Raw genomic sequence first — 13,371 nt, forward strand, 5'->3', positions numbered from 1 at the left:
TATCTAAGCTTGAGCACAGGCATCTCGATTACAAATTAATTAAACTAGTTGTGTTTCAGGCAATGGATATGTAGAATTCCTGGGCTGTTTGTAGCCCTTGAGGACCAGAGTTGTGCAGCCCTGCCATAGGGTCTTCAGACGTACAATGTAAACCCGGACAGCTCACCTAGTCGACACATTATTCCATTAATCATAATAGCCATATGCCTATCCCATGCATGTTAAAATTCACTCCAATTAATATTTAATGTAATTTTTTTTGTTATGTCTTAAAAGCTTATTTTGGTGCAAAATGAAAACGTGGAGAATGAGTATAATTACTCCATTGTTTGCCATGGTGATCCCACCTGACTTACCATTTGGTTAGAAGAAAATGAAAGACCACCTATCATTATATATATATATATATATATATATATATATATATATATATATATCTATATATCTATATATATATATATATATAGATATATCTATATAGATATATCTATATAGATATATCTATATATAGAGATATATATATATATATATATATATATATATATAGATATATATATATATATATATATATATATGGACAGCAATACATTTAATACAACTATATGCCAATTCAGGCAAAAGCTATTTTTGAGATGCACTTGCAATATGTGTATTGTATAAAATTAAGTAAAGAAGCAAAAGCGTTTTCACAACTATTCAATAAGAACTAAAATAGCCTTACAGGTATAGGGTAAGGGGAAGAAAGCCGGCGGAGCCAGTCATGGAGTAAATGGAGCCAGATTACGTGCCCCCCCCACCTGTAGATCACCACTAACTCAGATATCACTCTTAGTGATAATAGTTCAGCTCGCGTAAAGCGTAAAGTATCCTCCCAGCCCCTTCAGTTTAAACTCCTTTTTCTTTTATTGTATATAATATACAGCCACATTTTGCATTGTATTTTCTTCAATAGGATGTAAGTATATGTAAGGCTTTGTAAGCTGTTATACAGCGTTCTCGCAACGACCTAAATTTGATGTCAGGGTAAGATCAGCAAGGTGGTGACCACAATCATAAGTTAATGTGTATTTCAGGAAATAAATAAAAAAAAAACCTGAAAAGTAGTCACAGCAACATATATTTTAAACTAATTCTGATGTTATCGATACTACTACTTCTACCATGGGCGTCCGTTGGGGTGGACAAAAGGTGGCACTGCCCCCCTCACCCAGAAATTCAGAAAAACCAGAGGGAAGGTAGAAATAGCAGACTCTTTAGAGCACGTTAACTAGACATATAGAGCAGAAAAGACAGCTGGTAGTCAGGTGAGTGCAGCAAAAAAAAGCTTTTACTTATTTCTGTACACCCTCTGCTGTCAGAGTGGTTTGGTCTGCCCTACCCCCAGCTGGTCCCCTTCACTCTGGCAGCTGCTCCTTCACAGGCATAGAGTCCCTGCCTTGGTAGAGACACAGTTTGCATGCTGCAGACAGAAGGTAGACTTGACCCAAAGTCTCAAAGTAATTTGGTCATGTCCACTTCCCTGCCCATTACCGCTTACTTTGGGCCCCCTAAATACTACTGAGCTAGCCTAGTCCTTACATGTGGATAACTGTACCCCTACATACAGCTAGTCCATCTCCTGAATGAAGGCAATCACCATAGGAAGGGAAGCTGCAGTTAGTCTACCATGGGAAGTTCCTTGCTATGCTTACACCACTAGCTTTTAATAAAGACAGGGCATCCTAGAACGTTTAGCACCTCCAAAGCTACCCCTGATGATCATTCTAGATGTGCGAAATGGTTTTCTAGCAGAGGTGAAAGGTACAAACACTAATGCTAGGTAAGTGGATATCAGCTTGAGCTCAACATGCACTACTGTCCTGATCAGGAAACGAACATAAAGTATATATCTTAATTCACTAACAGTCCCTCAACAAACAAAAAAAAATGAGATGAGTGGACCAATGCGATTTTTTTTTTTTACTAAATCCAAACAAATGAAACAAACACAAGATTTGTTTAAGAATAGGAATAATAATCTTTTTAAAGAACTCTTAGAAGACTTGCACAAACTATACCAAAATATAAACAGGAATTTATATACAGTATATATATATATATATTATACATTATATATACACACAAATATGAGAGCTTTTAACTGATGATCTTCACAAAATCCAAAAATGAATAGGAAATTGACAGCGATAAGCAGATTTGTAAATTATATGCAGTGAAAGCTCCAATTCAGCAAAGTGCTTAGGTGAAGGAGAGAAGAGACAGAAACGACCAAGCTTGCCAAAGCTCTTACTCAGCAAAAACAAATGAATTAAAATGATTGTCCTTCTACTCATTATAACAATACTGTCTGATAAATCTAACAGTCTGCAAGGTCAATCCGGTGCCTATACACATTCTTAATTATCTGCGTATAGTATAATTATGTGTTCTACTGTTGAACGTTGGTTTGTAATTTTTGAATTTGTCTATTGTTTTTGAATTATGGTAAGCAATTTGTTTCCTATTTTGTGTATATGTATTTGTTTATTTTTGCATGCAGCTAAAAGCATGTCACAATTATGGAAAACATGATCCGAATAATTTAAAAAAGGTCTACAGCAGTCTGTACAAGTCAGAAGTTTAAGTATTTTTTAATAAGAAGTAGTAAAGCCAATTAAATAATGTACAACAAAGAGTAGTTTTCTTATTCAACATAGCAGAAATAATTGTTCAAAAAATATCCCTAAATTCAAGGATATTTTCAATTAAAGTCCACAATGGTAAAAGAAAAACTAAAGGGGAAAATCACCCATTTGTGAAAAATGTGGGGATGAGGTAGAGTGTATGCTTTAGATTTTGGCTTTATTCATCCCCTAAAACGTTTCTGGAAAATCATGCACATACTCTGAATGAAACACCCAAAAAACTATGCATATATCATACAAATTCAGTTAAATCAATGTGATTTCAATTTATTGAGGAAATGTCCTAATTTAGATTATTAACTGTCCTAATCCTGACTCAAAAGGAATGTAATTCTTGTTAGTTTTTTTTTTTAACTATATATATATATATAGGGGTAGTAGAAGTATTATTAAACACTCATCTACAGACACCATACAAGCCAGAAGGCTTGTTTTTCCCTCAGAAATCTCATGGTGCTTTCACAACCACAAGGGATTCTGGGTAGGCGCATGCAAATAAGGTTAACAATTATCACCTTTGCCTCTATATCCACTTTATACATGGATCCCTTGAAAGTAATTGCCCGCTGTACAAGACAGCCTTTAGACAAAACTCGGGAAGAGGTACAATAGCCAGATCACCACTCATGGACAGCTGTTTCGTCCTTCATGGGACTCGTCAGCATGAGGTTGTGATACTGGCTTAATAGTTGAGGCTTGGGGTAGCTAAGAAATACCATTACATAAGTTATTGTGGGTAAAAGGTGATGGAAACCCTTCCACTTAAATTTAATGGGTAGTAGAAGCATTATAAAACACTCATCTACAGACACCAGACAAGCCAGAAGGCTTGTTTTTCCCTCAGAAATCTCATGGTGCTTTCACAACCACAAGGGATTCTGGGTAGGCACATATATATATATATATATATTGGATTTGCTAATGCTTTCTTCTGTTGGGCTGTGAGTGCATCCATATTACTGCTCCATTCTAAACAGTTATCTCAATGGAAAATATATCATCAATTTTGGTAAAGATACCGTTATTGTCTAACAGAATGTATTAGATTGCAAGCTTAGTTATGAGGATTAATGGGTAATAAAGGCAAATCTGCATAAATTAAACTGGTTATTCATTTGGTGAACATCAGAGCTGGGAAAAAAAAGTATTGTAAGTAATATAGTAATGCTTTTCAGTGCCAGACGCAGTTATAACTAGACTTGTGCATTTGTCTTCGGGCGAACATGAAAACGAACACGAAGAGTGCGTTTTCGTTCCGAAGACATGAAGAAGAGAAGACAGTGGCGGTAAAACGTAGATGAAGACGAAGACACACACACAAGAATCTTCGTGATCTAATTTGTCTACTAATCTCCCCAGGTCCCTTCCCCATCTAGCCTACCTTATCTTCACGGCATCGCGGGAGCTGACGGAAGCGGAAATCCGCTGGTTCGCCATCAGGGGTTACAGGGCAGTGTGAGTGAGCCTATTGGTCGCCTACAGGGACCTCCTCTGGCATCAACCAATTGGTTGATGCCAGAGGAAGATCCTGCAGGTGACCAGTAGGCTCACTCGCACGGCCTTTTTAACTCCTGACAGCGAACCTGCGGATTTCCGCATCCGTCAACTCCTGCGATGCCGTGAAGATAAGGTAGGCTAAATGGAAATCCGTAGGTTAAAGGGCCGTGCAAGCGTGCAACAAGTTATGGCACCAGGATTTTAAAAGTCTGTATGAGCGACCAATAGAGTCGTTCGTACAGACTTTTAAAATCATAATGCAGCAACTTGTTCGGCAGAGACCACTGGTCTCCCTGTTCTATCTATCGTATGTCCGTACGAGCAACTCTATTGGTCGTTTGTGCGGACATTTAACCAGTGGTCTCTCCCGGCCAAGTTACGGCACCAGGAGTTTAATAGTCTGTAGGAGCGACTCTATTGGTCGCCAGCAGGGGGCTCGTCGAGCATGAAGTCAAACACGAAGAGCCCCCTGGTGCCCAAGTCTAGTTATAACCATAGCTGGGAACTTTCTAAACGTTCTAAATGAACTGACCCTGACTCTTGAAAAATTAACCCTGTAATAGCCCATTGTGAAGATTCTACATACTGACTCACCCAATGTATTAATCAAATGGCTCCAATACCAGTCCTCCTGGAAACCTTGACTTGTCATTTTTTACAGATACACTTACTTCAGTCATCTTTATTCAAGCAGTTGTATCAGCCATAACATACTTGGAGCAAATGTATGAATTGATAGTCTTGTATATGATCACAACAGTGTAGAATAGGAAAGATTCAGCGCCAGACTTTTTGATCCTAAGAATCCACCCCTTCACCCCGAGACCCTGAGATTGGGGCAAAAACCCTGAGACTCAAGGTCAAACCTTGAGAGCTCCAGGGTATTACTATATCTCAAGGGAAAGAATCCCCCACATAAAAAGTATGTTGTGTTTTTCAGACTTCCTTGCCATCTCATCTCTGAAAACCTAATTTAAGGGTTAATTTTAACTATCTTCAAGCACCAAAATAATTTAATATAATACTGATGAAATACATTTTGTACATGCGATGCTTGCCAAATACATTTTAGGTTTTAAGAAATGTTTTGAATAGACCAGCAAATCACTCACTGTCGCTTAATAGAATTCCAATCTCTTTTTCTTAACAGCGAGATGATTTTAAGCATTAAGCTATAATGTTGTAGTTAGTACATGGAATGATGTGACAATAAGTAATGGTAAATACGGTTTTACGTTCCGCCCAATTAAACACTGTACAATAACAGAGATTGCTATGTTAATGAGCAGTATGCCAGATAATTGGACAGCATCATAAACTTGCCTCTACTGCACTTTATTCGTGCAGAATATCTTTTTATAAATGCAGCCAAGTTTTTTCAATACCAAATAGCAATTATTCAATTACCTTTCCTTTAAAACACTGCTTGATAACATTCTATTGTTTAGAAAACTGAACACATTAAACAATCATTTTTTTATACATCTATAGAGATATACAATCAGAATAAAATCTGCATTTTTAGTATAATATATATATTCCTATTAGTAATCTTTTGCATAGCAAACTAATAGGTTTAAAGACCTGAGATTAAAACAAAACAAAAAACTAGAAGCCCTGATTGGTTCTCGTCTACAAACTGCTGAGGATTTGAAAGAATGTGCATTAATAATATTTAATAATAATATATAATAATAATATGCTAAATATGCGTGATATAGATATTTCCTTGTGCCCTTAGGAACAAAGACCACTGGTGGGGTTTTAAAAGTCTTTTTGGGGAGGGAACTGATGTTACTTGGGAGGGTCACCAGCGGAGAATGATGTCCAAGTTGGCATGCCTCATAAAAATGTTAGTTGGTACAAATGTAGGTGGGGAACATGGTCCAGGGCACCTTGATAATACAGTAGTGTGGTCGTATGCCAAGGTTGTCTACTGAGATGTCTGGTCCTGAACATTCAAAATCATATGCATTGTCTCCTTACAGAGACAGAGCATGCTCAGTATGTGTCGAGTGAAATCATTAATGTCGCTGAAAGGCTTCAATAAAGATTATGCATTGAATGCTTTCTTTTATAAGATCTTCAACTCATGAAGTTTATTCACTAAGGTAGAAATATTTCAGGAGAACTTGCAGGCGAGTTGTGGTTTTAGATCACTGACTTCATTTTGCTCTATGAAGGGCCTTCACTTGTAAGTTTTTTCCTGCTGAGGACTGTTACTGTCCAATGAAGAGTCCAGTTGGTAAGACTATGACATTGTCAGGCAAGCTGTTTTCGCAGGAGAAACTAATCAGGGTTGGATCTTCGTCCGCAAGTTGAAACCCTGCTCTCTTTTCAACTCCTGTGTAAATCAATAAACCCCAAAGTCTCATCTTTATTAACCATCAACTTTCTTCAATGTTCTTTCTTCATATGACTTACTTTGGCACAGTCATCGGCCCCTGAGAAATGGATGGGCCCTCGACAGCTGACCTTCCTTCTGTGCTGGAAAAATCACCCTGTTTACTGGTTATAAATTTTAAAGGTGACCTACAACATATACTATTAAGTAAAAACAGACTGTATTAGGTTCCAAGCCTACTGACACAGCTTGGGGACTTGAGCTCTGGAATGTTGGACTGTGGCTTCTATGTAAGGCCCCTAAGATGGTCTCCCCAAGTATCCTTCAATTTAAAAATTGTTCCCTATACTTTCCACATTATTATGCAGTCTGGAGGTGGGCTATTGCCTAAGGTCCCATGCTTAGGAAGGCCACAATACCACAGCTTACCCTCCTCTAGTATGCTTGTAGTTTCTTCGGGTTGCGTGAAGCAGAACACTGTTGTATTCAGCGCTCTATTCTCTTCAGACCTATATAGAGACCACAAGTCTGAAAGAGAGCAGAGCAATAAAGTCTTCTTGCCCCAGGTCCTGCAAGCCCTGAGGGAAGCCCTGAGCGACTGAAACCAGAACCTCAACTTATGAAACAGAATATGATTACTGCAAAAGTGCATATGATTCATTTCTGATAAAAATCAGCGGGTAAAATATGCATTACGGAAAATGGAGGTCATTTGAAAAACATCACAGAACGAAGCTATGGTCACGATTTGCTATCTGCACATCCTGTTTAATGGCTAACTGTACTGTAATCTTACATTTAAAATGTAAGATCAAATTATTCTGTTCCGTTAATTATCACTTAGATAACTATATCACATGTGTTATATACCAAAAACATAAATTATGTCACATAATTAAAGTGAGGCCTGGACTGTTGTTCCTAGAATAAAGGTTTGGAGAAGTAACCAAAACTGCACCTTTGTGGCATATTAAACTACATGTAACAGGGTTGGTTTACTGATCTCAGCCAACGTCCTCTATTGTTGGTAATGAGGCTGAAGATCTTAGTGGGCAGCCATGTTTCTACAATAATATGAAGCCCCCTATGGAATCAACCCATTGGAAGAATAGTACTTCGAAGTACTTACATTCTGTGTTAATAAAATAGGTACAACCCCCATTGGAAGGAAGTATTTTCTAAATTGCTCATGTATTTCCCTGAAGACAGAAGGTTTATGTGATAACCACTTTTGCAGGTTTATCACACAAATGTAGTCTTGTTTCAATCATTTCTTTATACCTCCTTTCTACCCTTTCTGTTACCAATATTATCTTCCTCATACACATTTGCTCTACTCTGTGGGGGGTATTTTCAACCTCATTTCTCAATTTATTTAATATGTCCCTGCAAATTGATTTCCCTTCACACATTGTAACCCTGCTAAAACCTCAGCACTATCTCTGTTATTCACAAACCATTCCTCTCATCATGGCACTTGATCGTTATGCTTTCCATTAACCTCAAGTCATCATTCGTTGGAGCCACCCCATTCACTCTACCATGATTGCCACTGTCTTTTAAATTCATGACAGTTCTAATCAGACTGTATGAATTGGGAATTATTTGTGATATGACATTAATTATACAGGATACAGTCTCCTTTCAAAAAGGAAGACTTACATTAAAAGCTGCTGTCGACTTGATGAGGGAATAACACTACTCAGTAATACATCGCTACTAGAGTAGACATGAGTGGTGCTAACATTTCTTAAGACCAAAGGAAGGCTTAGGACAACATTAAATAAAAGCTTTTTAAGGGTGACCAGCTGTTCCCTATGAAAATAAAATACAAGATCTTCTTTTATGGTGTGGGCATCTGAGGTCTGGCTTGGCACAAGCATGGCTTTTTCCATGCCCACTAGCCTGCTTGCCCACTTCTACTAAGTAAAATATCATCCTGGTTAAAATATACCACTGGGTTGACTAAGTATGTTTCAAAACTTGTTAACTCAGTAGAATCTAAGTTAGCATCCAAAGAAGATATGGACGCTAAAGTGAATAATTTGTTTTATCATAGGATGATAAAGTGGATCTTATGTCTAGCAAATTAATAATTGGCTAAGGCACTTTTTTAATGTTTGTTCCTTATCAAAAAAAATTTCACAAGATTTCATTCTGTCAAATTAACATTTTCTGCATTGGCTCTATATTTAGTATTTCAAGGCAAACATTCCTCACGTGTACATTATTATTATTAATGGTGTTAAGTCTGACATGCTATCCTTCAACACCAAAAACTAAAAGCTTTTCTCTCCAGGTGATAAGAATGATTTGCTACAAAATAAAATAATGTTCCTTTGTTTAGCACTACACATAAAGAAAATATATTTAAGTAATTATTTCTGGACGGAGATAAAATTATCTGAACAATAACAAGTACTTCTCTAACTCTAGCTGTCAAATAGTTTGTTTAGCATGAATTGACTAGTTTCCCAGCTTTCACCCATACACAGAGGGATTTCAAATAACAGCAAAAAATGCTTACTGTGTAATGTTGTGATTTGAAATGACATATGATGTCACTGATGCTCGATGAGGTCAATGTACACATGGAAAGGCAGCAATCTCCTTTGGTTGTTATGCTTACAAACCTGTCCATCAAAGCAGTTGGGCAATCAGCTTACCCCCTATAGAAAACCAGCAATGGCCAATTTTGAGAAGATCAAGGTTGGTTCACCTTTTTTTTTTTAATATATTTCCTGAATATTCTCTGTATTTGCAGAACAAACATTAACATATAACAAATAACATATAACAAATACTAACATCTCTAAGACTAATAAACCTCATCAGATGACACTAACGTCCTGATTTGCTCCTTGGCTTATTGTTATGTTCATGATAGCCTTTTGTCTGTCTCATGCATTACTGGTTTAACCTATGCATTTCTGCTGAATAGCTATTTTTTTGTTTCTTTAAAAATACTTTCAAACTGCATACCTAAGTCCATGACTTTCTAATTTTAAAATATGGCCTCTTCTTATAGAATATTTAGATCTTTTCAGCCCATGACAAGCTATATACCCAGGAAAATGTTTGATGGGCCAGTGCCAGTTTTCGCCGGTCACTTACCTTTACTGTCGCTGACTTGGCAGATCCAGATGTCTAATATGGATCCACACATCCACATGCTGCGCACACGCATGTTGTTTATTAGCCACTAGCCTTATGAAGCCAGGGTCAATTTATATCCCCGGTACAGTTTTGGATGATCCTGACACGTTTTAGCCAGTAAACTATGTTAACTGTGGGCATGAACAACATGATAATTCCTTGTAAAAAAATTCCAAGGGAAGATTAAGGTAGACCTGTCATCCAAATACACTTACTAAAAAATAAAACTATATATGAAAAATGAGTACTTGTATTAAAAATAGGACCAAAAATGTAGCAGAAATAAAGAAAGTTACCCCCTAATTATTTTTTTGATATTTGGATATTAAGATTTCCAAAATGTGTATACCACAAGTCTTAGTAACGGCACGAAGAGAGTTTTATATGTGGTACATATGTCCCTTGGGTGAGTTATGATGTTAAATGAATTACTAAAATTGGATGTGTATAAATTAATATTTTGTTCGAAAACATCTGCAAAACACTGACATAAAATAATGAAATAACATTTTTTGGTTTTTCAATACATTGCAAAGGTAGATTTTGCCAGTTTCTACTGAAACCGGTCAAGTACTCAAACGCTTTAATAATTTATACGTCGTCTCCTGTAGAGAAAAGCGATGCTTCAAAAAAACTAAAGTGATAAAGCCAGAACATATACAATATAAATGTATTTAAATAGAAATATAATTTCTAGTGTAAAGTAAAGGGATCTTCCAACATTTTTTACTAGTATCAGATTAAACATATGTTTTCAAAAATGTTGTGCTGTTTTATTTATTAGTTTTTGCATAAAAAAAGTTTTCAGACAGATATATATTAGCAATTTTTATATGTTCTAGCTCTGTTATCTTAGCCCAATCTACTAGACAAACATCTTGACTCCTTATCATACTGTCTATGGTAAACAACAGAGTGGCTCAGTTTTAGTCACCCAGTTGGACACTCTGACTAATGAAACACATTAGCATGTTATATAGAATCAGTTCAGTGTGGTGTTTGAGCATGGAAGGTCACCCAAGATATAACATGACTGACAGCAACGGCATCGTCCAGGTCTGCAGATAAAGGGAGTTTATGGAAACAAAATAAACTCCCCCCACTTTCGAAAGTATCCATAGTAGGGTTGTTGTTCTCAAGTTATCATTCAAGGCAAGGGAGACATTAAAATAAAATTAAAAAAGATAGGGTCGCTTGCTGGTATATCCTATAAGTTTAAATGCAAAGCTTACCTCTTGTTGATTGATATTTTTAGAAAGAAAATGTAATTTTTTAAGGTTTATGAGATAAAATGATATAAATGGAATTATTTTACATGAATTTTGACAAATCTTTTGAATTGTTTCTGTACTATTAAATGTCGTAAGATCAAACTGATTTCAGTATCTGCAAATTTGGATCTATATTACTCATACTCATGATATTCAGATTTGTTACACACACACATTATTATTATTATCTTTTATTTATATAGCGCCAACAATTTACGCAGCGCTTAACAATTTACGCAGCGCTTAACATGAAATATATATATATATATATATGTATAACGGGGATATAGTTCAAAAAAAGTTTAATTAGACAAGTCCTGAAAGTCAAAGGGGTCTATTCACTAACAGTTGGCATCAGCAAACTTGCTCGAGTTGGACAACATTCACTATAGCCAAGTCCTATCAGTGCAATGTCAAATGTGAGTTGGAACCCTAGTTCACAAACTATAATGTTGCACACAACTGGAGTTGAGTCTACTTGGTCGAGTTTACTCTTAACTCAACTGACCACTCGACTCAGTTCATATAAAAAATACGCTACACGCTCATTAAGGTTTGCAAAACACTGTCTCATTGTTATCAATGAATGGCAATTGGGACTTTTGTGGGGCTCAGTGATCTTTATTATGCTAGAAATAAAATGTCTTTGCTTTTTAATAGGTCTAATGGATAGATAAATCTAGACATTGACTATCCTATATTGGAGATAAACATTCCAGACTTTCAAAGATCAAATCATTTATATAAAAACCCATTCCCTACAACAACATTCAAAATAACTTGTAATCTGAAATTGTCTTAGAAAAATTGTTAATAACTTAAGAGAAGTATACTTTTTATTACTAAGGGACGTTGGAAAATAATTTCACATAATTACTAAGAACACTGGAATGGCAAAAGATCGGAGCAGTTTAGTATTTAACCAGCATTATTATTATGATTATTACTATTATTTTATTTAAAATAAGATAGTCTGGTCACACAAACTTGCCACTTTAGCTCTAAGTGGAATATCACAATAGTAAAATTGTGAGAAAGGACACAAAAATACAAGCACATGCCTATTCCTTTTGTATCATCTTTAGTTGTAATTGTGCTACAGAATCTGCTGATGCTCCAAAAAATAATAGATGCTGATTTGTCATTATCTGCTTTTTTGTAAATACAAATGAAAACTAATGTGCAAAATTGAGGAAATTATAGGACTTCAAATCACTTAGTACATTTAAATATCAATGTTATGGCCACATTATACTAGACCTCTATCTATCTATCTATATAGATATATCAATATTATATGAGTATGTATATAATATATGCGTGGGTATCTGTGTATGTATGTAATTAATAAGTGCAATTTCTATAAAGTTTCTAACTGCAGCAGAGGTGACATGATGATAACAAAAGATTTTGTGTCCTTTCTGATTTTAAGGTAATTAAAAAAGGTAATTTACCTCTCGCCAAACTTGTAAACTAATTTACAGACACGTTGTTGCCAAAATATGTTCTGTAAAGTTGCCTAGATTGCTGTGATCACTTGATGATGCTTGTAGAAATCATCATAATAGTTAATTTTACCTTAATCACATTAACTCATACTTTTTAAGGCGTTTTATTTGCTAATAATCAAAATCTATTATAAAAAAAATATTGGGTTTTCTCAAATGAAAATATTTTCCAAAATAATCACAGAATTATGAAAAACCTTGCAGTATAAGTAAGAAGAACAAATCCTTGAAGAGCTGGTCTGTATTGTATTAGGTTACCTGTATCAGACATGAGATGTCAACACAAATGTTTAAAAAAAATATATATATTTTTCTATTGTCCTGTAAGATATGCCGTCAATAACTTCCATTTTTGAAATAACATAATTGACAAAGTTTCTTATGATCATAAGGAGGAACATTATAACCTATTTGAAAGACCTGGTCATCTTATTCTCAGAAGCTATACATTTATTATTTTCTAGAATCGCTTCATGATTAAAAAGGTAAATTCTTTGCAATAAAAGTTTGTTCGTTAAAATAATGACATTTCTATTTCTGGAGGTAACATGAGACAAAGAGCATAATGTGCACCATAATAATGCAAGTACCTGTAATTTAGATAAATATTTGTGAGCTATTAGGGAAGTATTGAAAAACACAAAAACATTTTTTGAAGGCAGCTATTTTCATAATCATGGCCATTGTCATTGACTGTGTTGTCATTTCATGTCTGTGTTTGTCTAGTTTATTTTATCAAACTTTTTATTATTATGATGGATACTTATTTTTCATTAACATAAATCAAATGTATGTGCTTTGATTATAGTCAATCGCAGTTGTAAAATGGTTTATTATTTGAAAATATAATTTTAAGTAGGATGTTCTGGTTTTAGCCATGATATGACAAGTGACAAGTGACCATGGCCTAT

The 13,371-nt window shown here is 35.4% G+C and overlaps 1 protein-coding gene across 1 annotated transcript in view; it reads right to left on the bottom strand.

The window, feature by feature from the left end:
- Positions 1-13,371, bottom strand: part of LOC149305636 (CUB and sushi domain-containing protein 3-like) — a 403,051-nt gene that overhangs the window by 243,972 nt on the left and 145,708 nt on the right. The gene's annotated exons all lie outside the window — the stretch shown is intronic.

This window comes from Sceloporus occidentalis, unplaced genomic scaffold (genome assembly GCF_023333645.1).
Source record: "Sceloporus occidentalis isolate IW3139 unplaced genomic scaffold, rSceOcc1.0.p SCAF_11, whole genome shotgun sequence".
NCBI lineage: Eukaryota > Metazoa > Chordata > Lepidosauria > Squamata > Phrynosomatidae > Sceloporus > Sceloporus occidentalis.